At 42.8% G+C, this 23,648-nt stretch overlaps 1 long non-coding RNA gene across 1 annotated transcript; it reads left to right on the plus strand.

The window, feature by feature from the left end:
• Positions 1–14,050: 14,050 nt before the first annotated feature.
• Positions 14,051–23,538, plus strand: LOC138413533 (uncharacterized). The gene is made up of 2 exons (XR_011245892.1): positions 14,051–19,797; positions 23,074–23,538. It is a non-coding gene; the product is annotated as an uncharacterized lncRNA (long non-coding RNA).
• Positions 23,539–23,648: the final 110 nt, after the last annotated feature.

Here is a 23,648-nt window from a genome sequence, read left to right on the forward strand (position 1 = left end):
CACTAGAGAGCCTGTGTTTTGGGAACGAAGTGATCTTCTTGGGTAATAAGGTGTTATCAGCTCTTTGATATATGAGGGGGCGTGATTGTTGAGGGCTTTGAAAGTGAGGAGCAGGATCTTGAATTCTATTCTAAATTTTACAGGGAGCCAATGTAAGGAAGCTAAGACAGGAGTGATATGATCTCTCCTTCTAGTTCCTGTCAGCACTCGTGCTGCAGCATTTTGGACCAACTGGAGACTTTTAACAGTCTTCATGGAGCATCCTGCTAATAGGGAGTTACAGTAATCTAATCTAGAGGTTACAAACGCGTGGACTAGTTTTTCAGCATCCTGCTTAGACAGGATGTTTCTAATTTTGTTAATATTGCGCAGATGGAAGAAAGCCGTCCTAGACACTAGTTTAATATGGGGGTCAAATGACATGTCTTGGGATCTCTCTCTTAATAAGAGCTGATAGGCATTGCTGTTGCATTAACAATGTTGTTATTTCGTTTTGTTTCCTCATGATGCCAAGTCATTTCTGGTTTCCAGATCCACTGTCTTAAATCCTGGTTGTCCATGTGAATCTTGTGTGTTGAATGGGTCCATATGAAATTGCATTTGGTTTTGTTCATATGAAGTTGTATTTGTACTTTTGCCGTTTCAATTTGTTTAGGAATGAATTCATCTGCATTGACATTGAGTAACCATGTAGATTGTGCCTTTTCCAAATATGATTTTATTCCATCCAAGACCTTTGACGTCCTTTTTCAAGAAGAATTTCTAGTTTTGCCATTTTTTCTGCAATTCCAGTGTTCAGTTGCGCAGGCGTTGCTCCTCTTCTTCCAAAGCATGCTTTTCCTTTAATACTTTGTGCCTCATAGTTAAAGCTGCAAGCTCAGCTTCTGCCTTTAAACGTGCAGAAGAAGTTGAGGAGCATTGTGACTGAGATGTTTTGTGGCTTTCAATATTTGAAACACTGTCAAATGTCGTCCTCAATTTAATTTGCTTCATTCATTTCCACAGAGTGCATTGGAATTTCTGGTGAATCCTGTTGCTCCTGAGAGATATTTTGTCCAGTTTCAACAATCCATTTTTGAGTATCGTTTTGAAATGTATTGCTGTAATTCATGATGCTTGAAAACCATTCCTTTTGTTTAATGAGTTCATCCTCAGGGAGTAGAGGCCAAAGTTCATTGTGGCGGTTGTGGCATTTTCACATAGTGTGTTTAAATTCCCCAAACATTGTTTCACCTGAGACACATTTTTCCTTTGTTTCATGAGCTCTTTCATTCTTGGTATCAAGCCTTTAATTTTATCTACAGCGTGTTTGCGTTTTTCAATTTTATTCACCAGAGCCTTTTCAGTGAGTTTTCTCTCCCTTTTCCCAGATTCCATGTCACGAGGCAGCATCATTTGCTTGACTCATTTTAACCCCTTTTCATTCAGTTTTCAGTGAAACGTGACATCAAAATTAAATCCATCCACGATGCACAATCCACATATCTGAACAATTCATTTCAACAAGGCAGCATCAGCATTCCTCCTTGAAACATCATAAAGCTTCGCATATACAAGCATATGTGATGTCATGAGAGGGTGTGTCATAGAGGGGAGATACATTCCCTCCCGGTGGCTGCAGCAAGGACTACAACCCATCATGGCCTCCATTAAAGAACTACAACCCATCATGGCCTCCATTAAAGAACTACAAAACCCATAATCAGCAGGAGTGTTGCCCAGTTGAAGGATATTTAGCTGATTGCCCCAGGGAGGGGGCTGAGAGAGTGAAGTGAACAGAGCAGATAAAGAAAAGACTCTGTCTGAGGTAGTAGAGAAGGGAGTTCTTTTGGTAGTTGACAAGGAAGACTCTGAACAAGAGTTATTGATTCAAATAAGTGTTTTTTTTGTTTATCTGCTGACTGCAAAAATTAAGTTAAAAGAAGACAGAATACAGTAGATTTAAGTTGGAAAGCAAAGCTGTCTGTCTTCATTTCCTGCACCCACACCTCAAAAGCTACAAGAGGGAAAGAACCCGACCTCTCAAGACATCACAATATGCAATACATATCCGACCAGCATTCCTTCATTCATGTTCCCAACAGAGACATTTCAATGCAATCTTGATTCCGCCTCCACACACATACATGCACAAGTAAGCTTACCTGTCCTCTATGACAGATGTATGGCGTGGCGCTTTGTCTTATTTTTGCTTGGCACCACTGCACTTACTGGGCGTCTCGCCGATTCCTTTGCGCTGCGAGCGATCGCTTTTGTTGATGCCTTTTTTGTCGACAAATGTTGCAACTTTCCAATCCCTTTAAAGTCGCTTGAGAGGCTGAGAATAGGTCCTGTATATTTGAAATGACATGCTGATGCTCAGAGAAGCACAGTGAGTCCAGGTAAGTTTCAATGTATTTAATAAGAAACAAAAAAGTTACTAGCGGCTTTCCGATTACACACGCACATAAGATGGAAAACGTGTACACTGTTTGCATATGTATAACAAAGCAATCAAACTAAACAAAAGGCAACAAAAATTACGGCTACCTAACTTGCCTCTCTCCACCCCCAGTGCAGGTGATTCAGCCCCTATTGTAAACTACGGATGTCATCTACGGCGCCCATGTGACCCAAACCGGACCAAACAAATCAAAACCCGAATAATGATCAGCAAAACAATATATGGCTCCTACACTGGATTTGATCATGTTGACACAAACAAGGAGCGACTCAGTGTGGAGGTTTTCCTCCACCATCCTCTTCTTGGTTATATACACACTGGCATCTTGGCCTTCCCTAAAACAAAGTTTAAAAGCTGGCTGTTCTGTTTGTGCTTAAGAACCTCCTTAAAACTTGTAAAAACAACTTGTAAAAACAGAAGCAATTCAGACAGAGGATGACACTCATAAAAACAGTGAAAGACAGTTTCTCTCCTGCCACAGAATGGGCATTTGTCCTCCAGTGTTGGTTTAATTAAGAAGACAAAAGCGTTCACTGCCATGATGGTGTGGAGCACCCTCCACAGTAGGTCTGCATGTCTTTTACTTAGTGGAGGTTTGTACAACAACCTCCACTGAGGTCCAGATCCTTGGCCCAGACCTAGATAGTGCCTCCAAGAAGTGTCAGTTCGTCCATTATGTTCAGTGTTTTCACCATTAGTTTATAAAAACTTATTTCTGGAAGCTCCCTCCAGGCAGACCATGTGGGCTGGCCCAGAAGTGTATTTTGTGTCCAACACCAGGAAAGTGGCGGGGAAATGGTCCTCCACATGTGCTGTGGGTAATAGATCCATTTGCGAAAGAGTTTAAAAGCAGGATGTCCTGACCTGTTATTTCCAGTGGTCAAGTATTTTCTCCATAATCCTGGTTGATTTGATCCCCAGTTTATTTGCCAGTCCCGTGGGGTTCTCCAGCTGGGGCCTGGCCAGCTCCACCACCTGGCCCAGTGTGGAGACCCCCACAGACCTGTACCTCTGTGTTACGGCCCCAGCCCATGCCTGTGTCCTGTCTGTGTATGGTGTGTGGGTGTGTCTTGCAGGTTGCTCATTGTTGGCTGGCTGGAAGTTCCTGTGCATGGCTCCCTGATTGGCTTGCTGTTATAAACCCCCTGCCATGCACTCTAAAAAGTAATTCAGGTGACCTGTTACCGCCACTTAATTAAATGCATGATAGCAGGCCAAAAAACCTAATTTATTGACTGAGATCAACATTTTAAGTTGGAAAAATTATTTTGTTGAGTTATGACGAAAAAATAATGTTGATCATTAAATCAAATTAATAGTCTTATTTCAAGTTAAATGTCTGCATTAAGTGATTTGACATAAAGTTAAAGTTCTAGTAACTTGATAAAATTTGCTTGACAACTTAATTTTTCTCCAACTTAGTTCAGGATTTTAAGTCCCCATTTAACATGCCCCGACGTGTTCAGAAAGTTGAGACTTTGTGTCAGAGGACCTGCTAAGAAGAGAAAGACATTTTCAAGGCAAGTATCATCTCTTGTACATGTAAAATGCAATTTATTTCAGTTTTCTCAATCGTGATATTGACCATTAGTGGACTTTTGTATGGACGTTAGGCTACAGCTGCTGGAACATGTTGTACTACTACACATTGCTAATGCTATTCATATAAGCAGTGTGATCTGGACATAATATCAAGACCTACGTGTATCTACTTCACATTAAGACTTTGCATCATCAGTTTTATCCAAGATAGACTTACTATGTCATTCTATGATTAGAATTACAATATTATTCTATGATTAGTTTGAAAAATGAACAAAAATGAGCTGGGGGCTCAAAATGTGTAAATTTGAAACCTCTTCAAAAATAGAGTTGCTAAAACATTACAGGCTACGCCATGGTCATGGGGGGCAATTACTGCCATGTCTTCACCAAGATTGTTTTTCTTCCTTCAAAACATGGGGTAGCCTTAGATCACATCTATCCAGGAATCACTCTCAGGAAACTCAGGAAAGAGTGAGATCTGTAGAAAGCCTCTCTTTTACTTGCCAGTGTTGCAGTAACAGTACAATCTCCATAGAAAAAGAGTTTTTTGAACATTTTGGTCAGCATTTGAAACAACACGAGACTGTCATCTGTGTTTTTAAGAACTGCAATTTCAGCACTAATATTTATGGAACATTTGCCTCACACAGAAACTGAAAGCATACTCCTCACTCACTACAAGACTTTAAAGAAGACCTACTGAAGAGGTATGAAGGTTCTTCAAATTCAAATGACTACAGTGATACAGGATATGGAAGTTTCTGTGACTGATTATGGTCGGGATGATAATGTTTTTGTGGTTACAGATAAATAAAGAATTCAAGAGAATTACTGCTCTTAGAATTGAATCAACCTTCATGGCCAAACTTGACCATTGCACCCCAAAACTGATGGACGTAGCCTCATCAAAGGGAGGAGCTACAGGAGTTAGAATCAGGCAGATCAAGGACATGCTTCGTGAGGTATAATCACTTCTTAAATTTATATTTGAAAAGCTAATTGTAAGCCACCCATTCAGATTTAATTAATTTTGCCACTTTTTCTTGACCTTTTTTCCTTTCTCTTATATAGAATAGTACAGTTGAAGTATGGAGAGAAGTAGCCATCCGCTGCCTGGTTGTGTACCTTGGAGAGAAGGAGAATGACCTCTTCAAAGAATTTGCTGTAAGTAATTCAAAGAATTAGGAAGAAACTGAAATCAATTTGTGAATTTAATATCTCAGGAACATAATTGCTCTATCGATCAGCTGAATTCACTATGTGACAGTGTTTAAAGTCTGCACTAATCATCCAGTTCATTATCTCGAACATTTGCTTTCCAGGACACCGAAGAGTTTGAGGCAAACCTTGATCGGCAAGTGATGAATATTGCCATTATTGGTGATCAGCAGTCGACCGCAGGATCTGACCAGAGGACAGCAACCATCGTGGTTGAGGGAACCAAAATCCTGGCGGGAAAGGATATGCCAAGGTGCTGTGCTTTGCTGATGGGCACAATATATGCCCTGAATCTGAGTTATCGTAAGGAACTTAAGTCTACATTTGAGGTTTTTCAGAAGCTGTTCCTCGGGCTTGATGGACTAAAAACCAGTGCCACAATTTTTGTGCTTTGGAAATAATTGTTGTGTACTCACGTCATTATGCAGCTTATGCATAAAAATGTTCACTGTTCAATATATAACTGCAGTTCAAAATAAATTTAAAAAAGTTAAATGCCACACAATTTTGTTGTTGTATAAATTAATCATTAATTTCATAAAGGTTGCTATGAAAAAAAACACATTAAAAAGCTAAAAAACTACTGAGGAAAATCTAATTGGAGCAAATTGATCTTTTAAATCGTGTCAACTTAAAAAACCTGTTTATAATCATTGAAATTAAGTACAAAACACTTAAAAATTCCTTTTCAATAACTTGGAAAAAGTACTTGGAACAACTTAATTTTAATAAGTAATCAACTTAAAAATGTGTGTTTACTGTAACAATTTTTAAGTAAGTAGTGATTAAAAATACCTTTGATTGCAGATGAAAAGCTAATTCCCTTAACTCAATATTGTTTGTCAGTTAAAGTTAATTTCTCTCTAAGTTGCCGTAACTCAAAAAAGATCAACGCAAACTAAATTTTGTTATGTTCTGCACCTGACAACATGCACCACACATACTACATAGCACTCAAACACCCTCACACACTACTGACGCTCACTTTCACACTCCATCGCTCATTTCCGTTTATGTTAAATCAATAAAGCCTATTGTAATTCGCTACATCACGCAGCCTTGTCTGTGTTGTTGCGGCCTCAGAGCCAGGCGTAACACTCTGCAAGGAGAGAAGGTGGAGGATCAACACAGGCCAGCCGGTGCCACAGGGTAGATGAAACTAGGTTGTTTGTTATAAGTGTTTAGCCTCTGTATGACATCTTTGGCAACAGCCACTTTAACAGTCGACCTTTAACCTTCTCCAGGACATCATCACAATTTGTTTTCATTTGTGTCTCATCTCCCAGTAAGACTCCAAGGTATTTGAGTCCTCCTCTTCTCAAGGCCAGGCCTCCAGACAGCCTGAGCAAAACCCCCAGCCTCTCTCCAACCATCAGAGCCTCGTTCTTCCCCCAGTTCACCTTTGCAGAAGACATAAAACCAGGTTATTTACAGTGTCAGTTAAAACATCAATATCTCTTTGTGTGTTTACAAGCACAATAATATCATCTGCATGAACTGATAATTCAAAAGACACACTGCATTGGGGGAAACACACACCTGTTAAAGCCATTCTTAGCTTATGGAGCAGAGGCTTGATGGCCAGAGAGCAGCCCTGCCTCACATCTCTCTGGATGTTGAAAGGAGCACTCAGTCCGCCATTTATTTTCAGAAAACTCACAATGTCAGTATAGAAAACATGGATCATGGCTTAAATCCTGGGCTAAACCCAAAAGCAGCCAGAGTCTGCCATAAATACTAGTGTTCAACCCAGTCATAAGCCTTTTCCTGGTTTATGGAAATTAGACCAGTCTCTACTACCAATGAATTGGAGAGGTCCAAAACATCTCGAATCAATGTGACATTGTCACCTATGAGCCTCCCGGGCACACAGTAAGTCTGGTCAGGGTGGATGACAGAAGCCATTACCTTCCTCAGTCTGAGGGCCAGAGCTTTGGACAGGATTTTGTAGTCCATGAGCAGAGAGAGCAGAGAGACCGGCCTCCAGTTTTTCAGGTCCTGTAGGTCTCCCTTCTTCGGCAGCAGGGTGATGACGGCCCTCCTGATGTGTGGAGGGCCACACACTCTCAATTAACTGCAGAGTTATTGTCAGAAATGGGGAGTATGTGAGCAGGCGTATTGTATATCAAGCACTCTTAATGTAATCATAGTCCACGCTCAGCTGCCACCATGATCATGATCCACCACCACTATGTGATTCATGATTCATCATCAAGATCTATGGTCCATGATCACAGTCTATGATCCACCATCATAATCCACGATGTGGCCGCGACAGCGATCCTGGATCTGCAAATGATACAGCACAAGGACTCTAAGGTAGAAATTAAGTCAGTAACATGTATTGATGAGACATTAATGCAATAAAGATAGAGAAGAGGAAAGAGAAGCTACATGTCTCATGTGTCCTCTGACAATCTAGACTATAGATTAGATATACTTTATTCATCCCACAACAGGGAAATTTACATGTTACAGCAGCAGAGAGAAAGTGTAGTATACACTACAGAAATTAAAATGGAAAAGGCAATAACACAAAAAAACAGACAGAAATTTCTGTAACCTACACAGTAAAAAAGAAAACAATCGACCTGCAAACAGACAATGTGCAAAAGGGTACTGAGGATAAAAAGAGTGGCATGATATAAAAAGCATATAAATAAGTATATAAAAAATATTGCAAACGTAAGTGACCATGATATAAATAATATTGCAAAAAGAAAGTGACCATAATATAAATAATATCACAAAAAGTAAGTGACGATGACATGAATAGTACAGCAAGGCATAAATGAAATAAAATGAAATAAGAAAATATTACAATGTAAAGTGACCATGATATAAGTACTATAGCAGCATAAGTAGGAGCTGCTTCAAGACAGACAGGAAGGTTACAAGCCCACTCTTAAATGTAGAAAGGTTGTCACAGGAGAGGAGCTTGATAGCTGATAGCTCTGGTCCTACTCTACTTTAGACTTAAAGAAGTATTACAAAGCTGGTTAAGATGTAAGTGGCTCATGACTCACTGATAATGAGTGAGTTGACGTGCTAAACGCGTGCTAAATGCGTGCTAAACACCATGGACCTCACCAACCTAACCAGGAAGCATGGCATTAAGGTCGCCTGTGACACCCTAAAGGAATAATATATTTTGTTATAAAAGAGATAAGTAATTTCATTGGTGGTGATATTAAAAAGATGTGGGATTAAAAGTTAAATAAGTCCATAAATAGTATTTAATGGGATTGATGAAAAACATCTAAAATAATCAAAATGGTTAAAAGGTGGTTAAACTATTGAAGTGTTTATTTTATATTGTATATTTTGTTGTTTCTTGATTGATCTGAGTTTTTTGCCAGTGATCTACACAGTGGTATTGCTCATACAATCTGTGATCGATTGCTTTTGTTCTCATTCGAGTTGCTGAGGAAACATCACTCACATATTATTTCTCCCCTATTTTCAGGTATGTTACAGGTTATAAACACAGTTGTGTGGGTTGCTAACATGTTTTAAGTGTAGAAGGAATGCTTTAGAGACGATTTTAGTAACCTAAAATTAAGTTTGCCCATAGTTAATGTGTGTGTGTGTGAGCAAGTCCACACTTCGTTATAGAGACGTGGTTAGTAACGCTGTGTGTCTACTATCTCATGTACACATGATGTATTTTGTGTTATTTGTACAATATGTTTTATGCACTTTAAGTAAATTCATGAGAAGTTTGCTGAGTTAGAGATATTTTGTGGTTTAAAAGCTAAATGGAAATACGGATTATTTCTGTAATACTGCTTGTATTGTTGCAATTTAAAAGGTGTGTGTACATTCTGAGAGAATATTTCCGGTAAATTACTTCTTATGTGGATTGTTAATTTTTGTATATTTGCTCAACTGAGGAAGCTGAGGAAACATCACTCGCATATTATTTCCCACTTATTTTCAGGGGCGTAACATTTTGGAGGCACCGCTGGGATTGCTGTTCAGATGTCCAGTGTCCACGACCTGCCCACTGAATTCTGAGCCAGCCAAATCCCCCCACTACAACCCAGGCAGACTGCAGTGAAGAAAGTGTTGCTGTTCAAGGAGAGCCAGAAGCTTGTGGTTGAGTCCACGTCACCTGAGGCCAGTTAGAGATTATTAGGGGACAGTAAAGACCTTCCAGTTCAGGAATTATTTGTTGATTTGCATTGCATAAAAAAGGTCCACACTTAGTTTGTATGGAATGACAAGGGTCCACTGTTGGCTGGTACATAATGGCACAAGTTCCCACTGAGACAGAATGGAGCAACATATACACTCCAGCATCAGTGTATAAAGAAGAAATTAGCAAAACTGATAATTCTAATGAGCAGATTTTCATCTAAAGTGAATACAAACATTTCGTATAAAGTAGCACCAGTAATGTCACTATTGTAGATATAGTGTGTATAAGTAAGCCATCATCAAAAGTTACTGACATTAAGGTATTGGCACAGCAATTTAACATGTATAGGAAAATAGAGGAGGAACAGAGGGTTGTCTGAGATGCAAAGGATTATTCTTCTGGATCGTGAATTAAGATCACAAAGACCGATGTTAAACCACTGCAACACACATTTCTACAGTCCATTAATTTTAAACACTACTGGAGTTTTATACTCTTTGACTGCATTGTTGTCATGAGAAAAAAAACAACAACTCAGAACTAAACTCACTAAACTCAGGGTTTGACATGACCTGATGACCTGGAGCCACACAAATTTATTTTTGTATTAAATTTAAATTATAAATGTATCTTTAAAATGATCAAATTAGTTAATTTCTTCTTTATTTACCCATGCTGGAATGTTTATGTCGCTCCATGCTATGTCAATGGGAACTTGTGTTATTATGTACCAGCCAACAGTGGACCTATGTCATTCCATATAAACCAAGTGAGGACCTTTTTTCTGTAATGCAAAACAATAGATAAAATGCATTCCTATACATATAGATTGAGGATGCAAGTACATTAAAATTGATTGTCTTTAAAAAGTAGAAGACCGATGCTAGTTGGCCCCCACAGGGGTTCATATTGGATATTAGGTGGCCGCAGAGTAACTTTTTGTCCTGCTGTCCCTGATAAAGTTACCTACAGCCTCTGTCAAAACCAGCACAATCTTTAAATAGGGCTTTATATGTCAAATTTTGTTTTGCACTTGCTCTAAAACATAAAAGTTGATTCCCACATTGTACAGAATGACTCAAGTCCCCTCTTTGCCTGAAACTAATGACACTGGCCCCCTGTTAAATGGTATAGAGTGACACATTGGTGGTAATAAAATAGAAAACATGGTAATAGATGTATAAATTGACAGTGGTTCTCAAAGTCTGACAGAAAGGTATTACTTAGTGTTTGCTCATTTTTATCTTTTGCAAATATGTTTCTTCCTCTGTGTCTCTGCAGAGGAAAATAAACAATTTGTACCAGTATAAATGCAGATGGAGATTTTGTCATGGGGGAAAAATTGAATAAAATTTAATTAATGCTTTTTTTTGGATCGCTTTAGTCTTTGTCACATCAAGATTTAAATGAGTGGGTGAACTGATAAGATGGATCTTCAAATATCCTTTTATGCTAGATTTGACAGGCTGCAGGTCACTCCACCATTAAAATGTCAGTGCCTATGTCATTTAAACTGTCCATGTTGAGGAAACATTTCTGACAACAGTATCCTGGATCTGTAATTCATATAAAAATAAAATAATTCAACTCTTTAATATAGATTCCAGCTATGCAAGATTGTATCCACCTACTGTGTGCTGTCTAGAGCATTTATCTTTTACACAATTTAGAATACTGAAGGTCCCCTCTTGTACTGCTAAGAATGACAGAGGCAGTGCAATTATGGATGAGTAAAGACGGAGGAGCAACTTATCTTTATTAAGAAATAATTTATCTACATTTAAGTCCATATAAAGTAAATTGTGTTGCTAATACTGCAGACCTTGATTATTGCATGCAGCCATGTTACTTCTGAATTTAATGCAAAACATGATATATTCTCAGATGTGGCCAATATTATTATTATTATTTTTAATATTTGTATTGCTTCCTGGTGAATGGAGCTTGGGGTAGAGAGGGGAGAGAGTTTAAAATCCTAACAGCCTGGTGGCTAAAGCTGTTGGTGAGTCTCGTGGTGTGGGAACGGAGGCTCCTATACCTTCTCCCAGAGGGCAGGAGGCTGAACAGGTTGTGTGCGGGGTAGCTTGCATCGCTCACAATTGTGTTCACTTTGCGGGTAACAGGGAAAAGAAGGTGGAAGAAACCTCAGGGAGAGCCACAGAGGAGGGATCCCTCTCCTAGGACGGACAGACGTGCAATGGATGTCACGTGTACAGAACAACACAACAGAAACATATTGTACAATTACAATAAAGACAATGACTACAGTAGCAGTGGTTAGCAGTGGTGGTAATATATAACAATTCTACAATAATAAACAAGTTAATATTAATGCCATAGAATTATGAATAATAATAATAACAAGAGTGGATTTCAGGCAGGGCCATGGCAGTAGTGGCAACCATGATCCATGACCGGGAGCAGCCATGATCCATGAGAACCTGCTGGACGAGAGAGCACATAAACTCTGGGGAAGAAGTTTAGTTAGTAACATGCATTAATGAGACATGCATGTTTAGAGATGGTGATGATAATAGAGATGGGGGGGGGGGGGTCCCCCGGCAGTCTAATCCTATAGCAGCATAACTAAGGGATGACCTGAGCCAGCCCTAACTATAAGCTCTATCAAAAAGGAAAGTCTTAAGTCTACTCTTAAAAATGTTGACCGTGTCTGCCTCACAAACCCAAAATGGTAGTTTGTTCCACAGAAGAGGAGCTTGATAACTGAAAGCTCTGGCTCCCAATCTACTTTTGGAGACTATGGGAACCACAAGGAACCCAGCATTCTGAGAGCGTAGTGTTCTGGAGGGGTAGTAAGGTACTATTAGCTCTTTGAGATATGACGGTGCCTGCCCATGAAGAACTTTGTATGTAAGCAGGATAATTTTAAATTCTATTCTAGATTTAACAGGCAGCCAATGTAAAGAAGCCAAAATGGGAGAGATGTGATCTCTGATCTTGGTTCCTGTTAGAACACGTGCAGCAGCATTCTGAATTAGCTGCAAAGTCCTAAAAGACTTATTGGAGCAACCTGATAACAAAGAGTTACAATAGTCCAGCCTAGAAGTACCAAATGCATGGACTAGTTTTTCTGCATCTGCTTGAGAAACAATGCGTCTAATTTTGGCGATGTTACGTAGGTGGAAGAAAGCAGTCATTGAAATGTGTTTTATATGGACAGATCCTGATCAAAAACAACTCAGAGATTCTTAACGGTGGAGCTGGAGGCCAGGGTGATCCCGTCTCTAGAAAGACAGTTTCTGAGGTTTTTGGGTCCAATTACAAGAACTTCAGTTTTGTCTGAATTTAGCATCAGAAAATTGTAGGTCATCCAACTTTTTATATCCTTAAGACATTCTTGAAGTTTAGTTAACTGATTGGTTTCATCAGGCTTGATCGATGAGTATAATTGGGTGTCATCATCATTGGGACAACTTTGCTATGCATGTGTGGCAGACTGGGTTGTGGTTTTTTTCGAGACAACGCCACCTAGGGGAATTTCACCCCTAGGAAATGATTGAATTTATAAATAAGGTCGCATACGTCCAATTATCCACAGAGGGCAGAGAGCGTTCCACATAAAAATATATTTTTATTACAATTAAAATTATTATTGAACAATACAAAACTAAACAATAAACATTAACTACCGGGGAAAATAAGGAAGAAGGACAGGGCTGGGGCTTACCACCGCGGCAAAGGAGCAAAAAGGGAAGAGGGATCACAACCTAGCCACCCGTGACACTGCACACCAACTAAAAAGAGGATCATGATGAACACCACCACCAGGGAGTTTGGGCTGCCGCTGGGGGCCCACAGCACCTGTCCAACACAAAAGGAAAAGTTAAAATAATAACATAAGTGCTCAAAATATAACCTGATAATAACAATAACAGAAATAAACAATGATTACTAATTAGCACACATTCACTGCACGCACATGCACACACATGCAGATAATGCACAACTCAGCTACAAAATAAGAAAAATACCAAACAGAATAAATCCTACAACTGATAGAAAGAAACAAAACCAAATAAAACAATTTAATATAATAGTGATTAAAATGAGTGGCGTCAAAGCTGTTCTCCTGGTGATGCGCCACCGGCCGTCCGACACGAGGGGAGAGGCCGTGAGTACGGCGGCGAGCCAGAACCAGCGCAGGACGGAGCAAACAGATCCCGTCAGAACCCCAGAGCCAAAACAGCAGGACTGATTCCAGGGGGCGATGGCACGAGACACGCCACACCCCTGCCTGCATCCTTTTTCTGTGCGCCGAAGGGCAAGAGTGTTGCGCCCACGACACGGAGACGCTGCGGACAGAAAGCGCACCAGCGACAGTCAGCAGAGGACCCAGCGACAGACAAAACCAAACAGGCAGATAAAGGACAGCCTACCTGCGGACACAAACTAAAACCCCAACAGAGCTCCAAGCGGGACCGCCCATCCGCCGATATAGCCGGCCACTTGTCCTGCTGCAAGAGTTGGAAGTCGGTGTCACCAATGTGCACATTGTGCTGGTCATGGGTGAAAGAGGAAGTGCGCTACCATACCTGTATGTATGGGGGATGTGCCCAGAAGCTTAACCCACCACGCTGCAGCCACGCCACAGCCACGCGGCAGCCACCACCCGAGGGATCAAAGGGTGGAAAGGAATGGGTGGAAGGGAAAGGGCGTGGCCGCTCAACCAGTTATATGCGGTCGACCGGCGCCGCCCAGCAATTAACCTAGTGCCACACCGTGGCCGGGAGGAAGAAAGCCTCCGGCTACACATGGAGGATTCATGATTGACATGAACAATCTGAGATCGATCTAAAAAATAGGACTTAAACCAGCTTAAGGCGGTTCCTTGGATGCCAATTTGATGTTCCAGTCTCTGTAAAATAATTTGATGGTCAATAGTGTCGAATGCAGCACTGAGATCTAACAGGACAAGTTCAGAGATGAGTCCTTTGTCTGATGCCATTAGGAGGTCATTTGTAACTTTGACTAGTGCGGTCTCTGTGCTATGATGCACTCTAAATCCTGACTGAAAATCCTCAAATAAACTGTTCTTATTGAGAAAGTCACGCAGCTGATTGGCTACAGTTTTCTCAAGGATCTTAGAGAGAAAGGGAAGATTTGATATTGGTCTGTAATTGGCTAATACCTCTGTATATGTCTTGCAGGGAGGGGAGTAGGGCACCAATGATCCTTCCAGCTGTGTTTACTATGCACTGCAGGGCTTTCTTGTTGTAGTCAGTGCAGCTCCCGCCCCACACAGTGATGCAACTGAAAAGGAGGCTCTCAATGGTGCCCCAGTAGAATGTGCACATGACGGGTAGTGGTGCGCTCGCTTGAGTTTGCGCAGGAAGTAGAGGCGCCGCTGGGCTTTCTTTGCCAGTGATGCGGTGTTGGTGGTCCAGGAGAGGTCCTCACTGATGTGCACCCCCAGGAATTTGGTGCTGCTCACTCTCTCCACAGCAGCACCATCGATGGTCAGTGGTAGGTGTTGGGTGTGGCCTCTCTGGAAGTTGACAACAATCTCCTTGGTCTTGCTGACATCCAGAAGGAGATTGTTGTTTCTGCACCACGTGGTCAGAAGGTTGACCTCCTTCCTGCAGTGAGTCTTGTCGCCCTTGGTGATGAGACCCACCAGAGTTGTGTCCGCAAACTTCACTATGTGGTTGGTGCTGTAGGATGTTGTGCAGTCGTGTGTCAGCAGGGTGAAGAACAGGGTGCTGAGCACACAGCCCTGTGCTCAGTGTGATGCTGCTTGAGGTGTTGTTGCCGACACGTACTGCTTGTGGCCTCTGACTGAGGAAGTCCAGCAGCCAGTTGCAGAGCAAGGTGCTGAGCCCCAGTTAGTCAAGTTTGCAGATGAGGTGTTGTGGGATTATGGTGTTGCTGAACTGAAGTATTCTGACGTATGAGTCTTTTTTGTCCAGGCGGGTGAGGGCTGGGTGGAGGGCAGAGCAGATTGCATCCTCTGTGGATCATTTGGCTCGGTACGCAAACTAGAAGGGGTCCAGGATGGGGGGAGGATGGATTTGATATGTGACATGACTAGCTGTTCCAAGCACTTCATGATGATGGGTGTCAGTGCCACAGGACGGTAGTCTTTGAAACAGGATGGAGCAGATTTCTTCGGCACAGGTATGATGGTGGCTGCCTTGAAACACGATGGAACAACAGCTTGCCTCAGAGAAGTGTTAAAGACGTCTGTGAAGATGTCCTTGAGCTTCTCTGCACAGTCCTTCAGCACACGACCAGGCGGCAGACAGGCACAGAGTCTGATCGTGAGGAGTTAGTGGGGTCTTCTGTGAGCGTATGTTGTTTTGTGCTTCAAAACGTGCAAAGAAGCTGTTCAGGTTGTTGAGCAGAGAGGTGTTACTCTCGCAGCTCTCTGGCGTGGGCTTGTAGTCCGTGATGGCATGAATGCCCTGCCATAGGCTCTGTGCGTCTCTGCTGTCTTTGAAGTGGGAGGTTATCTTTTGTGTGTAATCCTGTTTTGCTTTCCTGATGCCGCAGGACAGGTTGGCTCTTGCTGTTCTCAGGCCAGATTCTTCCCCAGCTCCGAAGGCGTTGTCTCTGGCCCTCAGCAGCCTGTGAACATCCCCTGTCAGCCATGGCTTCCGGTTAGCCCGAGTGATGATGCTTTTTGTGTGGGTCACATCATCGATGCACTTGGTGATGTAAGAGGTCACAGTGTCTATGTACTCCTCAATGTCTGTATGGTTGTTGTAAGTGGCTGCTTGCTTAAACATTTCCCAGTCAAGCAGTCTTGAAGAGCAAAGGCGGCCCCCCCTGGCCACACTCTTACCTGCTTCTGAACAGGCTTGGTGACTTTCACTCTCTGTCCGTATGCTCGCATTAGCATAACAGAGTCCGATGTGGGGGGAGGGGAGTGGCTTTGTAAGCTCCTTTGTACGTAGTCTAGACCAGTCCAAAATGTTGTCCCCCCTTGTTGGAAATCAACATGCTGGTGAAGTTTTGGGAGGACGGTCTTGAGATCAGCATGATTGAAATCTCCGGCGAGGATGGTGAAACCGTCTGGGAGTGCTATCTGTTATTCACTAATGGCCTGATACAATTCAAAAAGTGCTGAATTCCTGTCACTGCTGTTGTTGAATGGAGGGATGTAAACCGCGACCAGCAAAATCGCAGTAAACTCCCTGGGCAGATAGAAAGGACGGCACCTAACGATCATAAACTCCGCCAGTGGTGAACAGTGTTTGCATACCACCACAGAATCTCTGCACCACGCATCACGGATGTAAACACAGACCCCGCCGCCACAAGTCTTTCCTCCGTTTACGAGTGCCCTGTCCGCTCGATAGCATGCTAGCTGCTCCAGTTGTACAGCAGAGTTGGGAATGTTTTCATTTAATCATGTTTCAGTGAAAACAAACACACAGCAGATTTGTTGACCTCAGTAGTCATTTATGATCCATTTTATTGTCCAATGATCGTACATTAGCCAGGAGGATGGATGGTATGGCTGGGCGAGTTGGGCTTGCCTAGCTCGGATATCTCCGCGCTTGCCCCTCTTCTGCTTCCTCACACACCGCTTCTGACACCTCCTTTTCGGGGGAGGAGTGGCAGGCGAGTCCGGTCCGATGGCAGGTCGACGGAGTAATCCAAGCTCCCTCAGCGTCGGTGTTGCATTGTCCAAAATATTGCAAATCTTGCTTTTGCAGATGTCTAGCAGAGCCTGTCGACTGTACTTGTATTCCGGCATCTTGGCGTGTATACTGTAGAGGCAATGTGGCGGGTGCCTAAACCACTTCCATACTTTAAGATTCTACTGCCTACATGTTACAGCCAGTCTTTTTTTGTAAGCTTTTTTTCTCTGGCTCAGCCTCAGTGTTCTGTGGGGCTTCGACCTGGTTGGTATGCAAATGGTGAAATACATTTGTAAAATGGCTAGTATCACATATCGGCTTGTGGGATGCTCATGGAGTGTTTAAAAAAGGTATCCTGTAGATATGGAATATGTAACAGAGTGAAGAGATAGTCTGAAGACATTTACTTCACAGTCATGTGTCAGCACAATACAGGAAAGTTATCAAAACTTCACTCCCACACTAGTTGATATCTTTGCTCATTACAAACAACCCTTGACACTGTCACCCCACTGAAAAAGAATAAAAGTATATCAGAGGAGATTAGCTCCATGGTTTAATTCTCAAACGCGTGTATTAAAATAGACATCATGGAAGCCGGAGAGGATTGCACAGCTGATCAGCTGTGTGTGGTTCACACCCACTGTGTGTCTGCTACTTGCGGTGGAGCTGCTGGTTTATCTCAAACATTTCCTTCAATACAAGTCGGGACACACTTAACTAAATGTCAGGACTCTATGGTATGAAGACATGCATCTTCTGGTCTGTCGACAACAATCAAAGCCCTGTTAGGACAAATGGATTCAAGTGAAATGCTAGAGTGCTTTTACTTTGAAATGGGTTCAGGACTTTGTGTTTCACAGCAGAATAAACAGAGAAAATTATGTTTCACCTGAGTTTTAATGTTTATCTGTTGAATTGATGTACACAATAACTTTCTGTAGGCATTGCAAAATAAAAGCACTCCAGCGTTGACCAAATTTTGTTTAAAATTGGCTTTTTATTTTGAAATATTTGCAGAAGCAGAAGATGCATGGTTTCATACTGAAGAGTACTGGTATTATTTGAGTATACAGGACAATGGCCATAATCCATGCAAAGCCCATGCAAAAATATTGAGCTGCAGTAGCAGCTCCTCTGCAAGGCATATTGTTGAACTGAGAATCTAAATATTGTGCTTGAAGTGATTATGTAAATATGAATAGATATTAATGGGAATATTGTGCAGGGCCCGCGAGCGCCAGCTTCACCGCCGACCGGGGACCAAGAGCTTTGGGGGTCGCAGGGCCTGCGAGTGTCAGCTGCATCGCCGACCGGGGAGCAGGAAGAGGAGCAGGCCCAGGAGGTGTCTGCTTCACCACCGACCTAGGCACCGGAGGTCTTGGCTTCATTACCGACCTAAGAGCTGGAACCGGAGGTGTCAGCTTCCCCGCTGACCCTGGATCTGGACCAATCAGCTTCACTGCCGACCTTGGAGCCGCTCTCCCCGCCCTCTCCAGCTTGGTGCCACAGGTGAGACACCCAAGCCTCATCCTCTCCGTCTGCCTCTGGAGCTCCTCCATCTGCCTTCTGCCCTCCGCCATCTGATCTTCGTACGGGCGCAGAAGTTCCTCATCCGTCCACTTCTCGAACGGTGTTAACCAGTCCACGTCTCTGGCTGCGCCCAGTCACTTCCCCAGTGTGTTCCCCGTGCTTCCTTTCCCCAGGGTGTGTGTCCTGAGGCAGCTCTGCTGCTGCCTTTTCAAGCATGAGGATCAATCAGCTAATATCTTTCACCTGCACTGATTGATCCTGATGATCCTGATGCAGGTGAAGGGGCTGGGAGAGCACCTTCACCTCCACACACTGCTTTCAGGTTGGGGAATATGACACTCCATAGTGCTGCTAGAGCCAACCTGAAAAGAGGCATCTGTGAGGCCAAGGCAACATACAGAAGGAGGATAGAGGACCAGCTCAGGAGCAACAACACCAGGCAGGTGTGGCAGGGTGTCTAGCACATCACCAGCTACAGATCCAGAAACTACCCACCCCCAGAGGGAGACCCTTCACTAGCAGAGGAGCTGAACATCTTTTTTTCCTGCTTCGAGGTGACACCAACAGCAGCTCCATCACAGCCGCCTGTCCACAGCAGCCTCACTCTCACGGTAGAGGAAGGTGAACCCAAGGAAGGCCGTGGGACCCGATGGTGTGACTGGACGGGTGCTGAAAGACTGTACGGATCAACTGGCTGGGATCTTCGCCAGGATTTTTAACCAGTCCCTGTCTAAGGCCATTGTCCCATCCTGCCTTCAGTCCTCCACCATTGTACTGCTGCCAAAAAAAAACAACATCAACAACCTGAATGACTACCGCTCAGTGGCACTTACACCTGTCACCATGAAGTGCTTTGAGAAACTGGTGTGGAGTCATATCCTCGCCTACCTGCCTGCTGAGCTGCACCCTCTTCAATTTGCTTGCAAAGCAAAGAGGTCCACGGGGACGCTGTATCTACAGCACTTCATGCCGCACTGACTGACTTGGAGCAGCAGGGGAGCTATGTCAGAATGCTCTGTGTAGACTTCAACTCGGCACTTGACACCATCCTTCTACAACGACTGGTGGACCTTGGGCTTCCGCCACTCACCTGTAGCTGGATTTTGGACTTTCTTTCAGGCCGCTCCCAGAGGGTCAGACTGGGTTCCCACACCTCCACTCCTCTCAGCCTGAACAGCGGCTCGCCACAAGGTTGTCTGCTAGCACACTCCTCTACACCCTCTACACGTATGACTTTCTCCACCCACCTCAGCAACAAGATCGTGAATTTGCAGATGACACAACCGTGGTCAGACTCATCTTGGGCGAGAAGGGTGAGAATAAACTCTGTAATTTTTTCAAGTACTATGCGGATGACACCCAGTTATACCTATCAATAAAACCAGAACAGTGTAATCAACTAACTAAAGTTCAAGCATGTCTCAAGGACATAAAAACCTCGATGACCTGCAATTTTCTCTTAATAAACTCAGATAATACAGAGGCTCTAATACTTGGCCCTAAACACCTTAGAGATACATTAATGATATAGCTGCTCTAGATGACATTGCGCTTGCTTCCAGTAAAACAGTCAGGAATTTGGGAGTCATCTTTGATCCCGATTTGTCCTTTGATTCTCACTTAAAACTAATTTCTAGGACTGCCTTCTTTCACTTACGCAACATCTCAAAAATCAGACATATCCTTTCTCAAAAAGATGCTGAAAAACTAGTCCATGCCTTTGTTACATCCAGACTTGATTATTGTAATTTCTTATTATCAGGCTCCAGCAGTACGTTGTTAAAGACCCTGCAGCTTGTCCAAAATGATGCAGTATGTGTCCTGACAAGAACCAGGAAAAGAGACATATCTCCTGTATTAGCTTCACTACACTGGCTTCTAGTTAAATCCAGAATAGGATTTAAAAATCTCCTCCTCACCTACAAGGCCCTTAATAATATGGCACCATCATACCTTACATAGCTTATAGTACCGTATCACCCCACTAGAGAACTGAATCAGAGATTGTGATCATAATGGCGGATCCTGTATTATGCTGGCATCTGAACCTAGTGGTGGACCATGATCGAGGTGGCAGCTAATGGTGGATCATGATGATGGATTGGGGACTATGATGACATCCACTCATGAAGGTGTACCCCGATCATGGTGGCTGCTGATCGTGGACTATGATTACAAAATGACTGCTTAATATATAATATGTCTACTCAGATATTCCACGATTACTGACAATAATTCCTCAATTAATGTACCTCCCAATTTGCTACAAACTGTTTATTCGAACAAATGCTGTAAACTGATCTGTAAACTGCATCTATTGCAATTCTGGCCGTCCTGGGAGAGGGATCCCTCACATGCTGTGATGATTCTTGATGGGAGTGTTGCAATGTTCAAGGTTGAAGAGGATAGTGAGAGTGAACCAAAATACTACAGTTTTGGTCCGCATGTTGAGAATCTAGTAGTGTGTGATTCCAACCCTTTATTGTCAGATCATTTCCTTCTCTCATTTGAATTTATGACTAGCAACTGTACTCAGTCGGTTACTGTCCGATAACAAAATTGATAAATTCAAGGAGATAATTCCCTCTATTCTGCTGCCAAGCGTAAATGAAACGCGTGATAATCTTTTCAACCTCGCTCCTGCAGAACTCGATAACTTAGTGGATAATACAACCTCATCACTTCAAACTGTCCTTGATAAATACTATCCATTGAAAAAGAAGTTAATTCATCAGAGGAGGTTCACTCCGTAGTTTACTTCTGAAACTCGGACCCTAAATCAGGCAACACAGAGGTTAGAGAGGAAGTGGCGCTCCTCCCGTTCTGAAGTTAATTTTACTTCCTGGAGGAGTTGCCTTGAAGTGTATAAAAAAGCTCTTCAACGTGCCAGAACATCATATTACTCTGGACTAATAGAGGACAATAAGAACAACCCCAGGTTTCTCTTCAGCATTGTAGCCAGGCTGACCAAGAGCCACAGCTCTATTGAACCAAAAATCCCATTGTCATTGAGCAGCAATGATTTTATTCACTTCTTCACTGACCTCCAGAATAGCTTTCTTTCATTTGCGTAATATAAAGAGAATCAGACACATCCTGTCAAAACAGGATTCTGAAAAACTGATTCATGCCTTTATTACGTCTAGGCTAGACTACTGCAACTCCCTATTATCAGGGTGTCTCAGCAGATCCTTAAAAACCCTTCAGCTGGTGCAGAATGCTGCTGCACGAGTACTGACAGGAACCAGAAGACGGGATCACATTACTCCTGTATTAGCTTCACTTCACTGGCTCCCTGTTAAACAGAGGATAGAGTTCAAAATCCTCCTACTGATTTATAAGGCCCTCAACAATCAGGCCCCATCATATATTAAAGAGCTCTTAACCCCTTACTGCCCCCACAGACCACTTCGCTCCCTAAACTCTGGACTCTTTGTAGTGCCTAGAGTTACTAAGAGTAGAATGGGTGGTTGAACTTTTTAGTTATCAATCAATCAACATTTATTTATATAGCACCTTACAACAACCAAGGGTTGACCAAAGTGCTTCACAATATGAAAGCAAATCAAACATACACAAACAACAAACACAAGACAAGAACAACAGTTTCAGTTGAAGGCTAGATCAAACAAGTATGTTTTTAGCTTGGTTTTGAACAGAGGCAGGTCAGTGGTGGTGCGTAGGTCAGAGGGCAGTGCATTCCAAAGTTTGGGACCTGCTACTGCAAATGATCGGTCACCCCACTGTTTGCTCCTGGATCAAGGGACCTCTAGCAGGTGCTGACCAGCAGAGCGGAGAGCTCTGCTGGGTTGGTGGAGCTTCAGGGTTTCGCTTATATAGGTGGGTGCAAAGCCATTTATTGTGTTGAAGACGAATAATAAAGTTTTAAACTGGATCCTAAATTGTACAGGTAGCCAATGAAGGGAGTAAAGTACGGGTGTGATGTGATCGTGTTTATGGGTGTTAGTTAGGAGCCTGGCAGCAGCATTTTGTACCAGTTGTAGGCGGTGGAGAGATGCTTGGCTAAGTCCAATGTACAGTGTATTGCAATAATCCAGCCTTGAGCTAATAAAGGCATGGATGGCTCTTTCCAGGTCACAGCGGCTCAGAAACGGCTTAACTTTTGCAAGTAGGCGAAGCTGAAAGAAGCTTGCCTTCACAACAGTGTTAATTTGTAAGTCAAATTTAAGACTGGAATCAAATTTCACTCCCAGATTTTTAACAACATTGTTACAGTAGGATACCTGTGGACCAAGACCAGGTGTTGTACTAGGCTGGTTTGATGAGCCAAACAAAATACATTCTGTCTTGCTCTCATTTAGACAGAGGAAATTTTGTCCAAATGAGACAATAGACTAATAGACTTAAAACCTTCCTTTTTGATAAAGCTTTTAGCTCAACCCTGAACCATAGTCATCCATAGTTATGCTGCTATAGGCCTACACTGCTGGGGGATCACCCATCAGGCACTAGCACCTTCTATCTTCCTCTCTCTTCTTCACTCTCTGCCTGGTTTATTTTGTAATATCTTATTACATATCTCTAACTCCTTGGGTCTTCTCCTCCCCTCCTTGGTTCATACTGTGCAGCTCTCCGGAGCCCGTCCTGGCTCGGGATGGACCTAGTGAGGTCGTCGGTCTTTCACAGGGCTTACCTGGAGGGTCACACAACCACCAGCACTCCCACCTGAGGACCTCCCACCTCTGGAGTCATGGGTCCTATTACCGCGCATGTGAACCATGACGGAGGCAGGAGTATCGGGGGGACCAACACGCCCTTGGAAGACCATGCAAACGTCCATGTGGAGATTCCCGGGCTGGATTCAAGCCCCTGACCTGACACTTGACTCAACCCCCCCCCCCCCTTCATTTACTTTTATTACCCTGTAATATTACCTGGGAGTTTTCCCTCCCCGCTGTTGCTCATGCTTGCTCGGTGTGGAACAAGTTGGATTTTGTGTTTCTTAAGATCTTGGACTTTTGTGCAGCACCCTGAAATAACTGTTTGTTGTGATACCGTGCTATATAAATAAATTTGATTGATTGACCACTTCATCCCCTTTGTGTTGCAAGTAGTAATTTGCCACAATGTAAAAATATTAACTGGACATTTTAGCACATTTAGCTCATTAATTTGGTACTTTTATTTGAGTATGACTTTGAAT

The sequence above is a fragment of the Paralichthys olivaceus genome, chromosome 13 (assembly GCF_024713975.1).
Source record: "Paralichthys olivaceus isolate ysfri-2021 chromosome 13, ASM2471397v2, whole genome shotgun sequence".
Taxonomy (NCBI): domain Eukaryota; kingdom Metazoa; phylum Chordata; class Actinopteri; order Pleuronectiformes; family Paralichthyidae; genus Paralichthys; species Paralichthys olivaceus.